Source organism: Mytilus californianus, unplaced genomic scaffold (genome assembly GCF_021869535.1).
Source record: "Mytilus californianus isolate M0D057914Y unplaced genomic scaffold, xbMytCali1.0.p SCAF_7, whole genome shotgun sequence".
NCBI lineage: Eukaryota > Metazoa > Mollusca > Bivalvia > Mytilida > Mytilidae > Mytilus > Mytilus californianus.
Genome location: NW_026262723.1, coordinates 47,075,260 through 47,095,317, shown reverse-complemented (window position 1 = coordinate 47,095,317; position 20,058 = coordinate 47,075,260). Strand labels below are relative to the sequence as shown.

General features: G+C 34.6%; 1 long non-coding RNA gene across 1 annotated transcript; it reads right to left on the bottom strand.

Moving 5' to 3' along the window:
• Positions 1-14,367: 14,367 nt before the first annotated feature.
• On the bottom strand, positions 14,368-14,960 carry LOC127709164 (uncharacterized). Its single transcript, XR_007985529.1, has 2 exons — positions 14,864-14,960; positions 14,368-14,466 (listed from the first exon to the last, which is right to left on the bottom strand). It is a non-coding gene; the product is annotated as an uncharacterized LOC127709164 (long non-coding RNA).
• Between the last annotated feature and the right edge of the window lie 5,098 nt (positions 14,961-20,058).

The following is a 20,058-nucleotide window of genomic DNA, read 5'->3' as shown; positions in this document are numbered from 1 at the left end:
AAATGAGGAGATGTGGTGTGATTTCCAATGAAACAATTATCCACCTTAGACCAAATGAAGAGAACATAAACAACTACAGGCCTTCAACAGTTAGCAAAACTTATGGTAATCTACAAAAAGCCCCGTCTGACATGACTTAATTAGAGAAACCTACTACAGACAGCAACCAACCATAACTATTGGATCACAGGATTTAGACTTGGGACAGGCGCGTAATAAACTTTATTTATGTGGTATCAGCACTCGTGTTACCTTGAGGTAACAATTGACAATAAATAAATGTGTAAGTCTTTGCTAAATATCATTCACTTGGTAATAAATAAGGTCAAATACAGGTCACTTATAAAGATACAGAATTCTTTTGTGTTCCATATTTGTCACTTTATCAATTATAGAGATCTCAGCATGGTGACAACTAATCAACTTGTAAATGTGTATGTAGATATATTTTTTGACATTAATCATGCAATTACAATTTTACAAATCGCATTACGACTAAATATATCTAGGAAAAATGATCTAAGATATATATATAAAATACGGATGGGATGATAAGAACAATGAGAAAAGTATGTGCAATATTTTAAATGTTTTTGTAGTTTGTCTTGTTTAATGTCTCACGATAAAATGTACTAAGGACAGACAATACATTTATGTTTAGTATATCGTGTTCCAATCTGAGTATTGTAGATTTTTTTATTTTTGAATATTAAATTTGTCATTAGCCAACAATACAGCGTGATCGAAGAAAGATTTAATAACAAAAAATGAAAACAAAATAGGACATTATTGTAAGACTTCTTACTGATTTCAGAGCGTGATTCTACAATTGATATCGAAAACAAGTTGTCTCGAGGCAATACCAGTGCCCCCGCCCGCTGCCAATTCATATATGTTAAGCGCACTATATAAAAAAAGTCCGTACAAGTACAATTATTTGTATGAAACTGGATAGTTATTTCGGGTTTAATAGGCCATCTGAAACGAAACTCAAGCTCTGATAAGTTAAGATATAATATTTTATTAGTATAAAATCCAAACAATCGGATTGCTACTAAATACATGTACAAACACAAGCTCTGTGACCGTATTGTTGAATGCCTCACTGTGATTTTGAGATGAAGAACAGCAATAAAAGCGCTGTTCCTTTGTCTATTCTGTTTTGTTTTTTGCTGTGCATATACCGATTTTATGTTATTGATGGATTTGAAAATTAAGGACATAGGTAACATGATATGCCCTGTAAGTAACTTGCGGGGCATAACATTGTCCAATTATTAAACGAGATATTCATTTATAGATTATAGTATACTTTTGCAAGTAAATGATTTTGAAAAATGTAATTTTTTGGGTAGATTAAACTGTTCAAAAGTATGATATAAATGGAAAATCTTGGTTGTATATACAGGTATTACCAAGGAATTGTATATTTAAAAGGAATGGAAACGCGGTCGATTTCAAAGAAAATTATATTATGCATCTCTGTTGATGCGTTAATTACCCAGTTAACACATAAACATTTTGTTTATGTTTTAAAAACATTTTGAAAAATGTTGTAAAAATATCGTAGAAAAATATCAAAATCACATTAAAATGTATGGCGCTAAAAGTATTTTCCAAACATTTTCCATAACATGTCCAGGATATTTTTAAAACATCATTGAAACGTTACTGAATTTTGTCGACAATGTTTGTAAAATGTTTTATAAATGTTTTAAATATGTTTGTTTATAAAATATCCTTGAATCATTTTTAAAACATAAGAAAAATAAAAAAATTGCAGGATACAATGTTGTGAAAATGTTCAAAAAACATTTAACACAATGTTTTAATAATGTTCATATTCTCAAAACATCATTTAAATGTTATATGAATATCATTATAAAAATGTTTTCTAGCATCATTATTTTCAGATTTTAAAAATCTTTGTGCATTTTATTTGGTCTTCGCATTGAACAAAAAAATTTTGAGAAGTATTCATTGATCTCTTGTTTGATCGATGATGTGTAGCATCCGACTTTTTTTTCTGAACAGTTTTTTGACTATACAAGATAACTAGTGTCAAGATATCCAGCAATTCTCATCCTGCAATTCTCTTGCGATAAAGCTATCCTGCAATTCGTCATCCTGCAATTGCGTTAGAAAAACAACTTGAATGACAATTTTATTTTTTTCAAAATCATGGTTTTTGACTTGTTTTGTTTGAAAAAAAAGATAAATATAAAGTTTTTTTATATCCCATTCACAGATTTCTAACTTTAGTTTACAAATTTCAAACTCATCTTTACGGTCTATAACTAGAATTTACAATTAAAAAATCATGACGATTCACAAAGAGTTATATATCTATGAAGTCCCAGATATGGTTTCGTTTTTATGCATGTTTAAGAATTTCTTGGGTAAGCTTTCCTAAAGGCCCAAAATTTCGTTCGAAACACGGAAATAAAGCCAAATTCTAAAAAATACATATTGCACTGTAAAAATTGTGCTTAGAATTTAAACGTGTTGCAAGACTTATGTGCTTAGGAAAGTGTTTAATTTCTAAACATAAAAAAAATAAACATGTTTTGGCTCTCAGCACTTCGCAATAAACATGTTGCTGTGCTAAACATGTTTAGCTACTTTGTCAAGTATATAAAGCTAAACGTGTTTAAATTCTAAGCACTTTCAATATTTAGACACTTTCCTAAACACGTTTAGAATTACAACACATTTAGGCCGAATACGGCATTCATATCACGTGCTAATTTTTGAGCGGAAAGAAGAAACAAAGAATCCGAAGTCAAAGGCCACGCTGTTTACTTCTGACCATAACTGACAGTAACTTGACTGTTTCAGAAAGGTAAGGAGTTATGATTATACTGTCTTTTGGATAACCACTTTCCGACCCATTGTTTTGGTAGTTCTTAATGGCTAAGGATTATAAACTCTGCTCTAATGAATAGCTATTGGATTTTACTACAACGGGAGGATAAAGAATTTCTGGGGTTATCATTCTTAAAGGCCGAAAATGTCGTCCGAAACATGGAAATAATCCAAATTCGATAAAATACGCTCTAGGGTCACCGACTTTCAAACCAATTAGCTGGGTAGTTCTTAATGACTATGGATTATAGACTCTGCTTCAATGAATAGCTATTATATAGTTATACATTGGGATTGTAGAGAATTTCTGGGGTAAGCATTCTTAAAGGCCTAAAATTTCGTTCGAAACACGGAAAAAAGCCGAATTCTATAAAATAAGCTCTAGAGTCACCCACTTTCCAACCAATTGTCTGGTTAGTTCTTTATTGCAAGGGATTATAGACTCTGCTTCAATGAATAGCTATAATATAGTACTACATTGGGATAGTAGAGAATTTCTGGGGTAAGCATTCTTAAAGGCCCAAAATTTCGTTCGAAACACGGAAATAAAGCCAAATTCTAAAAAATACGTGTTGGGGTACCCACTTTCCGACCCATTAATTTGGTAGTTTTTCATGGCTAGGGATTATAGACTCTGCTTTAATAAATAGCTATTGGATAGTACTACAACGAGAGGGTAAAGAATTTCTGGGGTAAGCTTTCTTAAAGGCCCAAAATTTCGTTCGATACACGGAAATAAAGCCAAAGTAGATAAAATACGCTCAATGGTCACCCACTTTCCAACAAATTGTCTAGGTAGTTCTTTATGGCTAGGGATTAGACACTCTACTTCAATGAATAGCTATTTTATAGTACTACATCGGGAGGGTACAGAATTTCTGGGGTAAGCTATTTTAAAGGCCTAAAATTTCGTTCGAAACACGGAAAAAAGCAAAATGTTATAAAATTCGCATTTGGGTACCCACTTTCCGATCCACTGTTTTTGTAGATCTTTATGGCTAGGGATTATAAACTCTGCTTCAATGATTAGCTATTATATAGTACTACATCGGGAGGGAAAAGAATTTCTGGGGTAAGTATTCTTAAAGGCCGAAAATTTCGTCCAAAATATGGAAATAAAGCCAAATTCGATATAATACGCATTTGGATAACCACTTTCCGACCCATTGTTTTGGTAGTTCTTAATGGCTAAGGATTATAAACTCTGCTCTAATGAATAGCTATTGGATATTACTACAACGGGAGGATAAAGAATTTCTGGGGTTATCATTCTTAAAGGCCGAAAATGTCGTCCGAAACATGGAAATAATCCAAATTCGATAAAATACGCTCTAGGGTCACCGACTTTCAAACCAATTAGCTGGGTAGTTCTTAATGACTATGGATTATAGACTCTGCTTCAATGAATAGCTATTATATAGTTATACATTGGGATTGTAGAGAATTTCTGGGGTAAGCATTCTTAAAGGCCTAAAATTTCGTTCGAAACACGGGAAAAAGCCGAATTCTATAAAATAAGCTCTAGAGTCACCCACTTTCCAACCAATTGTCTGGGTAGTTCTTTATTGCAAGGGATTATAGACTCTGCTTCAATGAATAGCTATAATATAGTACTACATTGGGATAGTAGAGAATTTCTGGGGTAAGCATTCTTAAAGGCCCAAAATTTCGTTCGAAACACGGAAATAAAGCCAAATTCTATAAAATACGTGTTGGGGTACCCACTTTCCGACCCATTAATTTGGTAGTTTTTCATGGCTAGGGATTATAGACTCTGCTTTAATAAATAGCTATTGGATAGTACTACAACGAGAGGGTAAAGAATTTCTGGGGTAAGCTCTCTTAAAGGCCCAAAATTTCGTTCGATACACGGAAATAAAGCCAAAGTAGATAAAATACGCTCAATGGTCACCCACTTTCCAACAAATTGTCTAGGTAGTTCTTTATGGCTAGGGATTAGACACTCTACTTCAATGAATAGCTATTTTATAGTACTACATCGGGAGGGTACAGAATTTCTGGGGTAAGCTATTTTAAAGGCCTAAAATTTCGTTCGAAACACGGAAAAAAGCAAAATGTTATAAAATTCGCATTTGGGTACCCACTTTCCGATCCATTGTTTTTGTAGATCTTTATGGCTAGGTATTATAAACTCTGCTTCAATGATTAGCTATTATATAGTACTACATCGGGAGGGAAAAGAATTTCTGGGGTAAGCATTCTTAAAGGCCGAAAATTTCGTCCAAAATATGGAAATAAAGCCAAATTCGATATAATACGCATTTGGATAACCACTTTCCGACCCATTGTTTTGGTAGTTCTTAATGGCTAAGGATTATAAACTCTGCTCTAATGAATAGCTATTGGATATTACTACAACGGGAGGATAAAGAATTTCTGGGGTTATCATTCTTAAAGGCCGAAAATGTCGTCCGAAACATGGAAATAATCCAAATTCGATAAAATACGCTCTAGGGTCACCGACTTTCAAACCAATTAGCTGGGTAGTTCTTAATGACTATGGATTATAGACTCTGCTTCAATGAATAGCTATTATATAGTTATACATTGGGATTGTAGAGAATTTCTGGGGTAAGCATTCTTAAAGGCCTAAAATTTCGTTCGAAACACGGAAAAAAGCCGAATTCTATAAAATAAGCTCTAGAGTCACCCACTTTCCAACCAATTGTCTGGTTAGTTCTTTATTGCAAGGGATTATAGACTCTGCTTCAATGAATAGCTATAATATAGTACTACATTGGGATAGTAGAGAATTTCTGGGGTAAGCATTCTTAAAGGCCCAAAATTTCGTTCGAAACACGGAAATAAAGCCAAATTCTATAAAATACGTGTTGGGGTACCCACTTTCCGACCCATTAATTTGGTAGTTTTTCATGGCTAGGGATTATAGACTCTGCTTTAATAAATAGCTATTGGATAGTACTACAACGAGAGGGTAAAGAATTTCTGGGGTAAGCTTTCTTAAAGGCCCAAAATTTCGTTCGATACACGGAAATAAAGCCAAAGTAGATAAAATACGCTCAATGGTCACCCACTTTCCAACAAATTGTCTAGGTAGTTCTTTATGGCTAGGGATTAGACACTCTACTTCAATGAATAGCTATTTTATAGTACTACATCGGGAGGGTACAGAATTTCTGGGGTAAGCTATTTTAAAGGCCTAAAATTTCGTTCGAAACACGGAAAAAAGCAAAATGTTATAAAATTCGCATTTGGGTACCCACTTTCCGATCCATTGTTTTTGTAGATCTTTATGGCTAGGGATTATAAACTCTGCTTCAATGATTAGCTATTATATAGTACTACATCGGGAGGGAAAAGAATTTCTGGGGTAAGCATTCTTAAAGGCCGAAAATTTCGTCCAAAATATGGAAATAAAGCCAAATTCGATATAATACGCATTTGGATAACCACTTTCCGACCCATTGTTTTAGTAGTTCTTAATGGCTAAGGATTATAAACTCTGCTCTAATGAATAGCTATTGGATATTACTACAACGGGAGGATAAAGAATTTCTGGGGTTATCATTCTTAAAGGCCGAAAATGTCGTCCGAAACATGGAAATAATCCAAATTCGATAAAATACGCTCTAGGGTCACCGACTTTCAAACCAATTAGCTGGGTAGTTCTTAATGACTATGGATTATAGACTCTGCTTCAATGAATAGCTATTATATAGTTATACATTGGGATTGTAGAGAATTTCTGGGGTAAGCATTCTTAAAGGCCTAAAATTTCGTTCGAAACACGGAAAAAAGCCGAATTCTATAAAATAAGCTCTAGAGTCACCCATTTCCAACCAATTGTCTGGGTAGTTCTTTATTGCAAGGGATTATAGACTCTGCTTCAATGAATAGCTATAATATAGTACTACATTGGGATAGTAGAGAATTTCTGGGGTAAGCATTCTTAAAGGCCCAAAATTTCGTTCGAAACACGGAAATAAAGCCAAATTCTATAAAATACGTGTTGGGGTACCCACTTTCCGACCCATTAATTTGGTAGTTTTTCATGGCTAGGGATTATAGACTCTGCTTTAATAAATAGCTATTGGATAGTACTACAACGAGAGGGTAAAGAATTTCTGGGGTAAGCTTTCTTAAAGGCCCAAAATTTCGTTCGATACACGGAAATAAAGCCAAAGTAGATAAAATACGCTCAATGGTCACCCACTTTCCAACAAATTGTCTAGGTAGTTCTTTATGGCTAGGGATTAGACACTCTACTTCAATGAATAGCTATTTTATAGTACTACATCGGGAGGGTACAGAATTTCTGGGGTAAGCTATTTTAAAGGCCTAAAATTTCGTTCGAAACACGGAAAAAAGCAAAATGTTATAAAATTCGCATTTGGGTACCCACTTTCCGATCCATTGTTTTTGTAGATCTTTATGGCTAGGGATTATAAACTCTGCTTCAATGATTAGCTATTATATAGTACTACATCGGGAGGGAAAAGAATTTCTGGGGTAAGCATTCTTTAAGGCCGAAAATTTCGTCCAAAATATGGAAATAAAGCCAAATTCGATATAATACGCATTTGGATAACCACTTTCCGACCCATTGTTTTGGTAGTTCTTAATGGCAAAGGATTATAAACTCTGCTCTAATGAATAGCTATTGGATATTACTACAACGGGAGGATAAAGAATTTCTGGGGTTATCATTCTTAAAGGCCGAAAATGTCGTCCGAAACATGGAAATAATCCAAATTCGATAAAATACGCTCTAGGGTCACCGACTTTCAAACCAATTAGCTGGGTAGTTCTTAATGACTATGGATTATAGACTCTGCTTCAATGAATAGCTATTATATAGTTATACATTGGGATTGTAGAGAATTTCTGGGGTAAGCATTCTTAAAGGCCTAAAATTTCGTTCGAAACACGGAAAAAAGCCGAATTCTATAAAATAAGCTCTAGAGTCACCCACTTTCCAACCAATTGTCTGGGTAGTTCTTTATTGCAAGGGATTATAGACTCTGCTTCAATGAATAGCTATAATATAGTACTACATTGGGATAGTAGAGAATTTCTGGGGTAAGCATTCTTAAAGGCCCAAAATTTCGTTCGAAACACGGAAATAAAGCCAAATTCTATAAAATACGTGTTGGGGTACCCACTTTCCGACCCATTAATTTGGCAGTTTTTCATGGCTAGGGATTATAGACTCTGCTTTAATAAATAGCTATTGGATAGTACTACAACGAGAGGGTAAAGAATTTCTGGGGTAAGCTTTCTTAAAGGCCCAAAATTTCGTTCGATACACGGAAATAAAGCCAAAGTAGATAAAATACGCTCAATGGTCACCCACTTTCCAACAAATTGTCTAGGTAGTTCTTTATGGCTAGGGATTAGACACTCTACTTCAATGAATAGCTATGTTATAGTACTACATCGGGAGGGTACAGAATTTCTGGGGTAAGCTATTTTAAAGGCCTAAAATTTCGTTCGAAGCACAGAAAAAAGCAAAATGTTATAAAATTCGCATTTGGGTACCCACTTTCCGATCCATTGTTTTTGTAGATCTTTATGGCTAGGGATTATAAACTCTGCTTCAATGATTAGCTATTACATAGTACTACATCGGGAGGGAAAAGAATTTCTGGGGTAAGCATTCTTAAAGGCCGAAAATTTCGTCCAAAATATGGAAATAAAGCCAAATTCGATATAATACGCATTTGGATAACCACTTTCCGACCCATTGTTTTGGTAGTTCTTAATGGCTAAGGATTATAAACTCTGCTCTAATGAATAGCTATTGGATATAACTACAACGGGAGGATAAAGAATTTCTGGGGTTATCATTCTTAAAGGCCGAAAATGTCGTCCGAAACATGGAAATAATCCAAATTCGATAAAATACGCTCTAGGGTCACCGACTTTCAAACCAATTAGCTGGGTAGTTCTTAATGACTATGGATTATAGACTCTGCTTCAATGAATAGCTATTATATAGTTATACATTGGGATTGTAGAGAATTTCTGGGGTAAGCATTCTTAAAGGCCTAAAATTTCGTTCGAAACACGGAAAAAAGCCGAATTCTATAAAATAAGCTCTAGAGTCACCCACTTTCCAACCAATTGTCTGGGTAGTTCTTTATTGCAAGGGATTATAGACTCTGCTTCAATGAATAGCTATAATATAGTACTACATTGGGATAGTAGAGAATTTCTGGGGTAAGCATTCTTAAAGGCCCAAAATTTCGTTCGAAACACGGAAATAAAGCCAAATTCTATAAAATACGTGTTGGGGTACCCACTTTCCGACCCATTAATTTGGTAGTTTTTCATGGCTAGGGATTATAGACTCTGCTTTAATAAATAGCTATTGGATAGTACTACAACGAGAGGGTAAAGAATTTCTGGGGTAAGCTTTCTTAAAGGCCCAAAATTTCGTTCGATACACGGAAATAAAGCCAAAGTAGATAAAATACGCTCAATGGTCACCCACTTTCCAACAAATTGTCTAGGTAGTTCTTTATGGCTAGGGATTAGACACTCTACTTCAATGAATAGCTATTTTATAGTACTACTTCGGGAGGGTACAGAATTTCTGGGGTAAGCTATTTTAAAGGCCTAAAATTTCGTTCGAAACACGGAAAAAAGCAAAATGTTATAAAATTCGCATTTGGGTACCCACTTTCCGATCCATTGTTTTTGTAGATCTTTATGGCTAGGGATTATAAACTATGCTTCAATGATTAGCTATTATATAGTACTACATCGGGAGGGAAAAGAATTTCTGGGGTAAGCATTCTTAAAGGCCGAAAATTTCGTCCAAAATATGGAAATAAAGCCAAATTCGATATAATACGCATTTGGATAACCACTTTCCGACCCATTGTTTTGGTAGTTCTTAATGGCTAAGGATTATAAACTCTGCTCTAATGAATAGCTATTGGATATTACTACAACGGGAGGATAAAGAATTTCTGGGGTTATCATTCTTAAAGGCCGAAAATGTCGTCCGAAACATGGAAATAATCCAAATTCGATAAAATACGCTCTAGGGTCACCGACTTTCAAACCAATTAGCTGGGTAGTTCTTAATGACTATGGATTATAGACTCTGCTTCAATGAATAGCTATTATATAGTTATACATTGGGATTGTAGAGAATTTCTGGGGTAAGCATTCTTAAAGGCCCAAAATTTCGTTCGAAACACGGAAAAAAGCCGAATTCTATAAAATAAGCTCTAGGGTCACCCACTTTCCAACCAATTGTCTGGGTAGTTCTTTATTGCAAGGGATTAGAGATTCTGCTTCAATGAATAGCTATTATATAGTGTTACATTTGGATAGTTGAGAATTTCTGGGTAAGCATTCTTAAAGGCCCAAAATTTCGTCCGAAACATGGAAATAAAGCCAAATTCGAGTAAATAAGCTCTAGGGTCACCCACTTTCCAACCAATTGTCTGGGTAGTTCTTTATGGCTAGGGATTATAGACTCTGCTTCAATGAATAGCTATTATATTGTACTACATCGGGATAGTAGAGAATTTTTTGGGTTAGCTATTTTAAAGGCCAAAAATTTCGTTCGAAACACGAAAAAAAGCCAAATTTTATAAAATACGAATTGGGGTACCCACTTTCCGACCCATTGTTTCTGTAGTTCTAAATGGCTAGGGACTAGAGACTCTGCTTCGATGAATAGCTGGCATATAGTACTACATCGGTACAGTAAAGAATTTCTTGGGTAAGCATTCCTAAAGGCCGAAAATTTCGTCCGAAATATGGAAATAAAGCCGAATTCGATAAAATACGCTCTATGGACACCCACTTCCCAACCAATTGTCTGGGTAGTTCTTTATGGCTAGGGATTATAGACTCTGCTTCAATCTTAAAGACCAAAAAATCCGATTATATCTTAATGAAGTGTTATCTAATAACTTTTTCACTATATTCATTTTGTCAGTCATAGTGTGAAATGGCCCTCCATACTCTCGGCATCCTGTAAAGTAGTTCCTAAAAAATAACAATATGTCTATGTTGAATGAGTAACTGATATTATCTGTATTATAGCAAATGTCTTGTAAAACAAAGCAGAAAAAGTGTATTACGCTTTTTTGGAATTTTTGGTCCTCGGTGCTCTTTAGCTTTGTACTTGTTTTGGCTTTCAAACTTTTTTCATCTGAGCGTCACTGGTTGGTCTTGTGTGGACGAGACGCACGTCTGGCGTATTGAATTTTAAGCCTAGTACCTTCTGCTAGCTATTATTCGTGTGTTTCTTTGTCCTATATGTTCTCCAATTTATTTCTATTGTGGTCCTGTCATGTGATGTTGTCGTTTTGGTGTTGTGTTTGACGTTGCCATAAAAGCGGGAGGTTTGGCATGCCACAAAACCAGGTTCAACTCACCATTTTTTTCTTAAAATGTCCTGTACCAAGTCAGGAAAATGGCCATTGTTATATTATAGTTCGTTTCTGTGTGTGTTACATTTTAATGTTGTGTTTTTGTTGTGTCGTTGTTCTCCTCTTATATTTGATGCGTTTCCCTCAGTTTTAGTTTGTAACCCGGATTTGTTGTTTTTTTTTATCTCTATCGATTTATGAGTTTCGAACAGCGGTATACTACTGTTGCCTTTTTTATCGCAAGTGGCTTGCGCTTGAATCTAATAAGATTATGGGTTTATTTTTTGTAATCAATGTATGGCAAGCAGAGAAAAAATAAAATTGATTTAACTTATGGCGCACTATCCCGTTCTAGTTGAATCTAGTGCATGTTTTATCAAATATGACTTTTTTCCCCGAGTTACGGACGAAATTTTCGGCATTTAAGAATGCTTACCCCAAAAATTCTTTACCCTCACGTTGAAGTACTATCCAATAGCTATTCCTAAGGGCAGCGTCTATAATGCCTAGCCATAAAAAACTACTGAGACAATGGGTCGGAAAGTGGGTGCCCCCAATGCGTATTTTATCGAATTGGGCTTTATTTCCATGTTTCGGACGCAATTTTCGTCCTCTAGGAATGCTTACCCCAGAAATTCTTTGGCCCCTCGTTGTAGTACTACCCAAAAGCTATTTATTAGAGAAGAATCTATAATCCCTAGCCATACAGAACTGCCGGGCAATGGTTTTGAACAAGTGGGTGACCCCAGTGCATATTTTATCAAATATGACTCTTTTTGCCGTGTTACGGACGAAATTTTCGGCCTTTAAGAATGCTTACCCCAGAAATTCTTTACCCTCACGTTGAAGTACTATCCAATAGCTATTCCTAAGGGCAGCGTCTATAATGCCTAGCCATAAAGAACTACCGAGACAATGGGTCGGAAAGTGGGTGCCCCCAATGCGTATTTTATCGAATTGGGCTTTATTTCCATGTTTCGGACGCAATTTTCGTCCTCTAGGAATGCTTACCCCAGAAATTCTTTGGCCCCTCGTTGTAGTACTACCCAAAAGCTATTTATTAGAGAAGAATCTATAATCCCTAGCCATACAGAACTGCCGGGCAATGGTTTTGAACAAGTGGGTAACCCCAGTGCATATTTTATCAAATATGACTCTTTTTGCCGTGTTACGGACGAAATTTTCGGCCTTTAAGAATGCTTACCCCAGAAATCCTTTACCCTCACGTTGAAGTACTATCCAATAGCTATTCCTAAGGGCAGCGTCTATAATGCCTAGCCATAAAGAACTACCGAGACAATGGGTCGGAAAGTGGGTGCCCCCAATGCGTATTTTATCGAATTGGGCTTTATTTCCATGTTTCGGACGCAATTTTCGTCCTCTAGGAATGCTTACCCCAGAAATTCTTTGGCCCCTCGTTGTAGTACTACCCAAAAGCTATTTATTAGAGAAGAATCTATAATCCGTAGCCATACAGAACTGCCAGGGCAATGGTTTTGAACAAGTGGGTGACCCCAGTGCATATTTTATCAAATATGACTCTTTTTTCCCGTGTTACGGACGAAATTTTCGGCCTTTAAGAACGCTTACCCCAGAAATTCTTTACCCTGACGTTGAAGTACTATCCAATAGCTATTCCTTAGGACAGCGTCTATAACGCCTAGTCATAAAGAACTACCTAGACAATGGGTCGGAAAGTGAGTGCCCCCAATGCGTATTTTATCGAATTGGGCTTTATTTCCATGTTTCGGACGCAATTTTCGTCCTCTAGGAATGCTTACCCCAGAAATTCTTTGGCCCCTCGTTGTAGTACTACCCAAAAGCTATTTATTAGAGAAGAATCTATAATCCGTAGCCATACAGAACTGCCAGGGCAATGGTTTTGAACAAGTGGGTGACCCCAGTGCATATTTTATCAAATATGACTCTTTTTTCCCGTGTTACGGACGAAATTTTCGGCCTTTAAGAACGCTTACCCCAGAAATTCTTTACCCTGACGTTGAAGTACTATCCAATAGCTATTCCTTAGGACAGCGTCTATAACGCCTAGTCATAAAGAACTACCTAGACAATGGGTCGGAAAGTGAGTGCCCCCAATGCGTATTTTATCGAATTGGGCTTTATTTCCATGTTTCGGACGCAATTTTCGTCCTCTAGGAATGCTTACCCCAGAAATTCTTTGGCCCTCGTTGTAGTACTACCCAAAAGCTATTTATTTGAGCAGAATCTATAATCCCTAGCCATACAGAACTGCCGGGGCAAAGGTTTTGAACAAGTGGGTGACCCCAGTGCATATTTTATCAAATATGACTTTTTCTCCGTGTTACGGACGAAATTTTCGGCCTTTAAGAATGCTTACCCCAGAAATTCTTTACCCTCACTTTGAAGTACTATCCAATAGCTATTCCTTAGGACAGCGTCTATAACGCCTAGTCATAAAGAACTACCTAGACAATGGGTCGGAAAGTGAGTGCCCCCAATGCGTATTTTATCGAATTGGGCTTTATTTCCATGTTTCGGACGTAATTTTCGTCCTCTAGGAATGCTTACACCAGAAATTCTTTGGCCCCTCGGTGTAGTACTACCCAAAAGCTATTTATTAGAGCAGAATCTATAATCCCTAGGCATACAGAACTGCCGGGGCAATGGTTTTGAACAAGTGGGTGACCCAGTTTCAAATAGAAGTTGTGTTGTAGGTATACCATGAAAAAATTTATTTTACATCAAAATTCTATATTTTTAGTCGTTAATATGAGTTTCGAAAATCGCAAATGTGGGTTAAACATGGGTTTATACGAATCACATCCTGGACTTATTAACAGATAATACTTTGTTTGAATCGTCATGATGATATTATTGTAAATGCTAATTACAAAATCGTAAATATGAGTTAGAAATTTGCAAACTAAATTTAGAATTTTGTTAATGGGATATAAAAATCTTTGATTTTCTATATAAATCTTGTTTTCGAACAAAAAAGTCAAAAACTATGATTTTAAAGAAAAATAAAATTGTCGCTCAAGTAGTTTTCCAAACGCAATTGCAGGATAGATTTTTATAAAGAGAATTGCAGGATGAGAATTGCTGGATAGCTTGACACTAGTTACAAGATAGCAACAATTAGAAATAGAAATGCAAAACATTTATTCAATATTGTCATATCACTGTTCTTTTTCAAAGCTTCATTTGTTCCAATCTTTTTATTTCTTTTGACATCTGCTGGCTTCTTTACAAAAAATGTAAACTGTTTAGTGATTAAACGAGTGGAGATTCAGCTAATTTCATCGAATAACATAAGAAACTTTTTTTCTTCAATTTAATCCAGTGGTTTCACAAAAATATATCGAAAAGTGTCATCTAATCAGTGTTACTGGATTCAGGAGCAACAATTGTAGCTATTTTATACATCTGTAGAGTTTGGGGTGTATTATTATTACACGAGTCTAACGGTAGAGTTCACTAGACTACATGTATACAGGACAATTTTCCCAACTGAGAGTAGCCGTGTAGGGCCTGTAACCTTTTCTTGGTCTTACAAAAAAAAAAGCAAGTCCCTTTATGGTTATTTTATATTTTAGCGCAAATACATGTAATATAGATTGAGGATTTTAAAGAATAAATACCTTCATAAAAATTTGCTCCTCCAGGATGGTTTGAATAATTTCTAAGCTTATATACTTCTGCATATCTTGAATCTATCCTTAAATTTGGTACTTCTAATTGATCCTACAAAAGTTAAACTAAACATAATAAATACAGGTAAGAAAAACTCACATTGTATTAGTCAGCTACAAAGGCCACAACATTCCAACATGAAAGACAATTCAAACAAGGAAACTAAAGGCATAAATTATAACATTTGACGAAAACAAATGTGTCAGAAATGAACCGACGACAACTACTGAATCAAAGGCTCCTGAATTGGGACCGGCACATAAATGATTATCTGGCCTAGGCTGTAAGGCTAAATACAAATGTACAAGTAACATAAACAACATATTATAGAGGCAACAACACTCAAGTTATTGCATAGCAAAAGCTTTGATAACCAGATACGTAGCCAGCAGTTGAGCTAAGGAACTACTGCTCAGTCTGTTAAAGCCAATAAAGGGCTGACTTGTAACACAGAAGTCCTGGAAGAGACATGCTCACCGGTTAAAAGTGATTTCATTTATGAAGTTTAAAATCATATAAATAACCCTTAAGTTTAACCCCTTTTGTATAAATCGTAATGTTCATTGGACATGAACATCGAGTGGCGGATCTACAAATTTTCATAAGAGGGGGCCCACTGACTGCCTAAGAGGGGCCCGCTCTAGTCATGCTTCAGTGATTCCCTATATAATCAACCAAATTTTTTCCACAAAAGGGGGGCCCGGCCCCCCCCCCCCCCCCCTAAATCCGCCACTGGCATCATAACATCTAGGTACTGACTAAATCATCACCCCCCCCCTTTTTTTGCATTGTGTTTACTTATATTAATTCTTGGAATATATTATTCAAATTAACTAAGATATTTCCAGTAGCATAACAATGTTTTAAAAATGTGAACTAGTGTCATATCTTACCAGTTTTAACGCATGATAAGTCTACGTGGCGGTACATAAAACTTCCGGTTACTGGTTCCAAAATTGCTTCGGATCATGTTCGTTGGTCATCGGGAACAGTTAAATTTTAAATTTGTAAACGTTTGTTGTCGGCACTGGAACAGAAAATCCGGAAAATAGCAATACGTGCACTACATAAAGCTATTTATGGGAAGTACCGCTTTAATCACCTTTAAGTTTCTGTCATTTGATTAAATAATTTTTTTATTCCATAACCTAAATGAATGTTTGCAAAATATTGTTTAAACATTTTCTATTAAATGTTTTTGGGTAATTGTTTTCATAATATTATTTTAAAATGTTGTTGAAATATTAGCAACAAAATGATTTGTAAATACATTTTCTCAATATAAAATCCGTAACGTTTTTAAAATGTTTTCATCAAATATTATAAAGAAATGTTGTTAAAAATATCAAAAAGGCATGTTATTAAAACATTTCATGAAACGTTTTTAGAAAATGTTTAAAAAACATCGGAACAACATTGTTTAAGAATGTTTTACTCGTATGCTTTTAAAATGTTTTTCAGAGGTAGGACCTACATATCTTCTGAACATTTATAAAACATTCAAACTAAATATCTTAAAAAAAGTTATTGAAAACATTTCATGAATTATATTCTTACTTCATTGTGAAAACATTTTCAATTTTCTTTTAATTAAATGTTTTTAAAATACCGGAAAAAATATCTACATAACATCACAAAAATATTTTTCGACAACGTTTTGAGAAGACGTTTATACAACCTTATAGAAATGTTTTGAAAATGTTTTGTGCTACCTGGGTACAACCCATAGCCCTAACTGGATAATTGCTTGACTTGCATTAGTTATCGAACTTGGACATTTAATCTTACACCAGTTGTCGGACTATGTTGTAAATTATTGGTACTTATATATATATAAACTGTGCAGTCCGAAGGGAGTATATTGGGTGATATATTAATCATGTATAAATATAAAAATAAATGAAATGCAATAAAAAAATAAACAATGCAACCACACGTAAAGTCACTGATAAAAAACGCTCTTTCAAAATTTGGTTTAATCTGGCATATGACTCGTGTAAAAATGTAGTTTATCAGTTGAAAGAAAGATGATCGTAAATTTATGTAGTACTCTATATAAAAGAACTTAAGAGTACAGAGGTGTTATAATAAACACCGGTATATATAGGTTATTCCAATTTGCAGGTATAGTCTAACATTTATACGAAAAACTTAACGGGAAAAAAGTATCAATGATAATTTATGCTAATTCGTGTGGTATATTCAAGATTTGAAAAACGAATTGCGACGAGCACACCGGTTAATTAATGCCTTGGTGCAAAAACATTTTTTTATCAGAAACAGTTTAAAATATCCCACATTCACACATTCGACATTTCTTTAACACTTAGGAATTAATTTGCTGTCTTGTTGTAATTTTACAGCAACGCTTAACTGTGACATAACCTGCAATATCAAATAATGATTAAGTTAAAAAAAAATATTAAAAAAATGAATTAAATCGTGTATTAAATAAAACCATGAATTCCAAAAGGAAAATCTGTTATATTTATATATTTTGTCGGTACTTTCAGACTTCGTCGGTATGGAACTTGACTGAACAAAATGGCGTCAATGTTACTGACTATAAACATGTTTGTTTCTTTTTAAATCATAGAAAATTCATTGTTATTACCATTTTCATAAAACCAAGACGATGTTATAGAACAAAGGTTAAGCTTTTGAATAGTTATTTCATTTACATGTCTAGTTCAAAATGCTTTTTAACCTTTACCAGAATATAGCGTGTGGGTGTATTTTTTTTACGCACTACTTAAAATTTTCAGCATGTTTCGAAAGAAAATCTTTACAATATATCAATACAATTTAACATTCGTAATTTACACCAAAGTGTAGCAAAATATTCCCTCTTTAAATGGTATCTCATTTTGACACTTTGTTCTTTTCTAATTTTCAACATTTTGAAAATTCGTACTTAACTTCCAGATTTCATGGTTTTCGAGCCTTTAGAAAAAAATCATTACACTGTATTTTTTTGGCTTATAATCCGGATAAAAATAATAGGAAATGGACCTCCGTTATGATTCTTTGAATTATTTATCATACTTCCGACCGAAACAGACATGCATTATCGCTCGGCGGGAGTCCCGATTGATCTCGAGCCGCATTTCCATTCCTTTTAAATATACAATTCCTTGGTATTCAATATTACTTCCATGGTATTACTAAGATGTCGGGAAACTAACATTTTACCCGTATTTGCAGTTTATTTTCTGGTGCCTTATGCGTTTTAGTACATATCCTTTTTTACAATTCCAATCAGGGGAAAACTAACATTCAATAATACAAGTACCATTATGACACAGAGGGAAACTAACATTCATTAATACAAGTACCATTACGACACAGAGGGAAACTACTTTTGCTCGTATTTGCAGTTTATTTTCGGGTGCCTTATGCGTTTTAGTATATATCCTTTTTTACAATTCCGATGACTTCTTATGATTAATCTGTGGACGACTTCCTTGAATGCATACACATATAAAAGAAGAAGAACCATTTATTAATGATATCAAATGATGGATAATTTCCAAGATAAGAGGAAGTCGCATTGTTTACGATGCGTGGTATATGGCTAGTTTCCTTAGAATGAATGCTTTGTTTATAAGATTAATGTGCAGGAAACTTTCTTAAATGGAAACTATAAATAATGACCTATCAAATAACATTTTGTTTCCGATCTTGAATTCGGCGAGGTTACACGAATAACTTATCAATCTATAAAGCACAAGTTTAACCTTTCTAAAAAGGTATGGAGTGCTTCTTCGCACTATCATGAATTACGTCAACATGTACAGCAATAATTGTTGACAGGGGCTTGAATAAACATACTGTAATTATATTCCTTATCTGCCGTATTTGATATTTCCTGCTGTCTGGTACATATGTCTATATTTCAATGTAGCCAATAGAACGATAGCCACCAGTGGCGGATCCAGGGGGGGGGGGGGTTCCAGGGGTTGGAACCCCCCTTATTTGACGATCAATGCTTTTGAATGGGGACATATGGTTGGAACCCCCTTTTAATAATGGCAGGATCCGCCACCTAATCAAAACTGAAAGGAGAAGGTCCGGTTAGAGTTTATTTTGGCCTAAAATTTGAAGTACATCTGATGTAACATTTTTGACATTTTTTAAACACTTAAGTGTCTTCTTCAGTCGATTCAATTAGATTATGCAAAAGATTTGAACTGATTTGGTCATTAAAGACTCCTAAATTCAAGCTTAAATAATAATTGCTTGACTTGCATTAGTTATCGAACTTGGACATTTAATCTTACACCAGTTGTCGGACTATGTTGTAAATTATTGGTACTTATATATATATAAACTGTGCAGTCCGAAGGGAGTATATTGGGTGATATATTAATCATGTATAAATATAAAAATAAATGAAATGCAATAAAAAAATAAACAATGCAACCACACGTAAAGTCACTGATAAAAAACGCTCTTTCAAAATTTGGTTTAATCTGGCATATGACTCGTGTAAAAATGTAGTTTATCAGTTGAAAGAAAGATGATCGTAAATTTATGTAGTACTCTATATAAAAGAACTTAAGAGTACAGAGGTGTTATAATAAACACCGGTATATATAGGTTATTCCAATTTGCAGGTATAGTCTAACATTTATACGAAAAACTTAACGGGAAAAAAGTATCAATGATAATTTATGCTAATTCGTGTGGTATATTCAAGATTTGAAAAACGAATTGCGACGAGCACACCGGTTAAATAATGCCTTGGTGCAAAAACATTTTTATCAGAAACAGTTTAAAATATCCCACATTCACACATTCGACATTTTTTTAACACTTAGGAATTAATTTGCTGTCTTGTTGTAATTTTACAGCAACGCTTAACTGTGACATAACCTGCAATATCAAATAACGATTAAGTTAAAAAAAAAATATTAAAAAAAATGAATTAAATCGTGTATTAAATAAAACCATGAATTCCAAAAGGAAAATCTGTTATATTTATATATTTTGTCGGTACTTTCAGACTTCGTCGGTATGGAACTTGACTGAACAAAATGGCGTCAATGTTACTGACTATAAACATGTTTGTTTCTTTTTAAATCATAGAAAATTCATTGTTATTACCATTTTCATAAAACCAAGACGATGTTATAGAACAAAG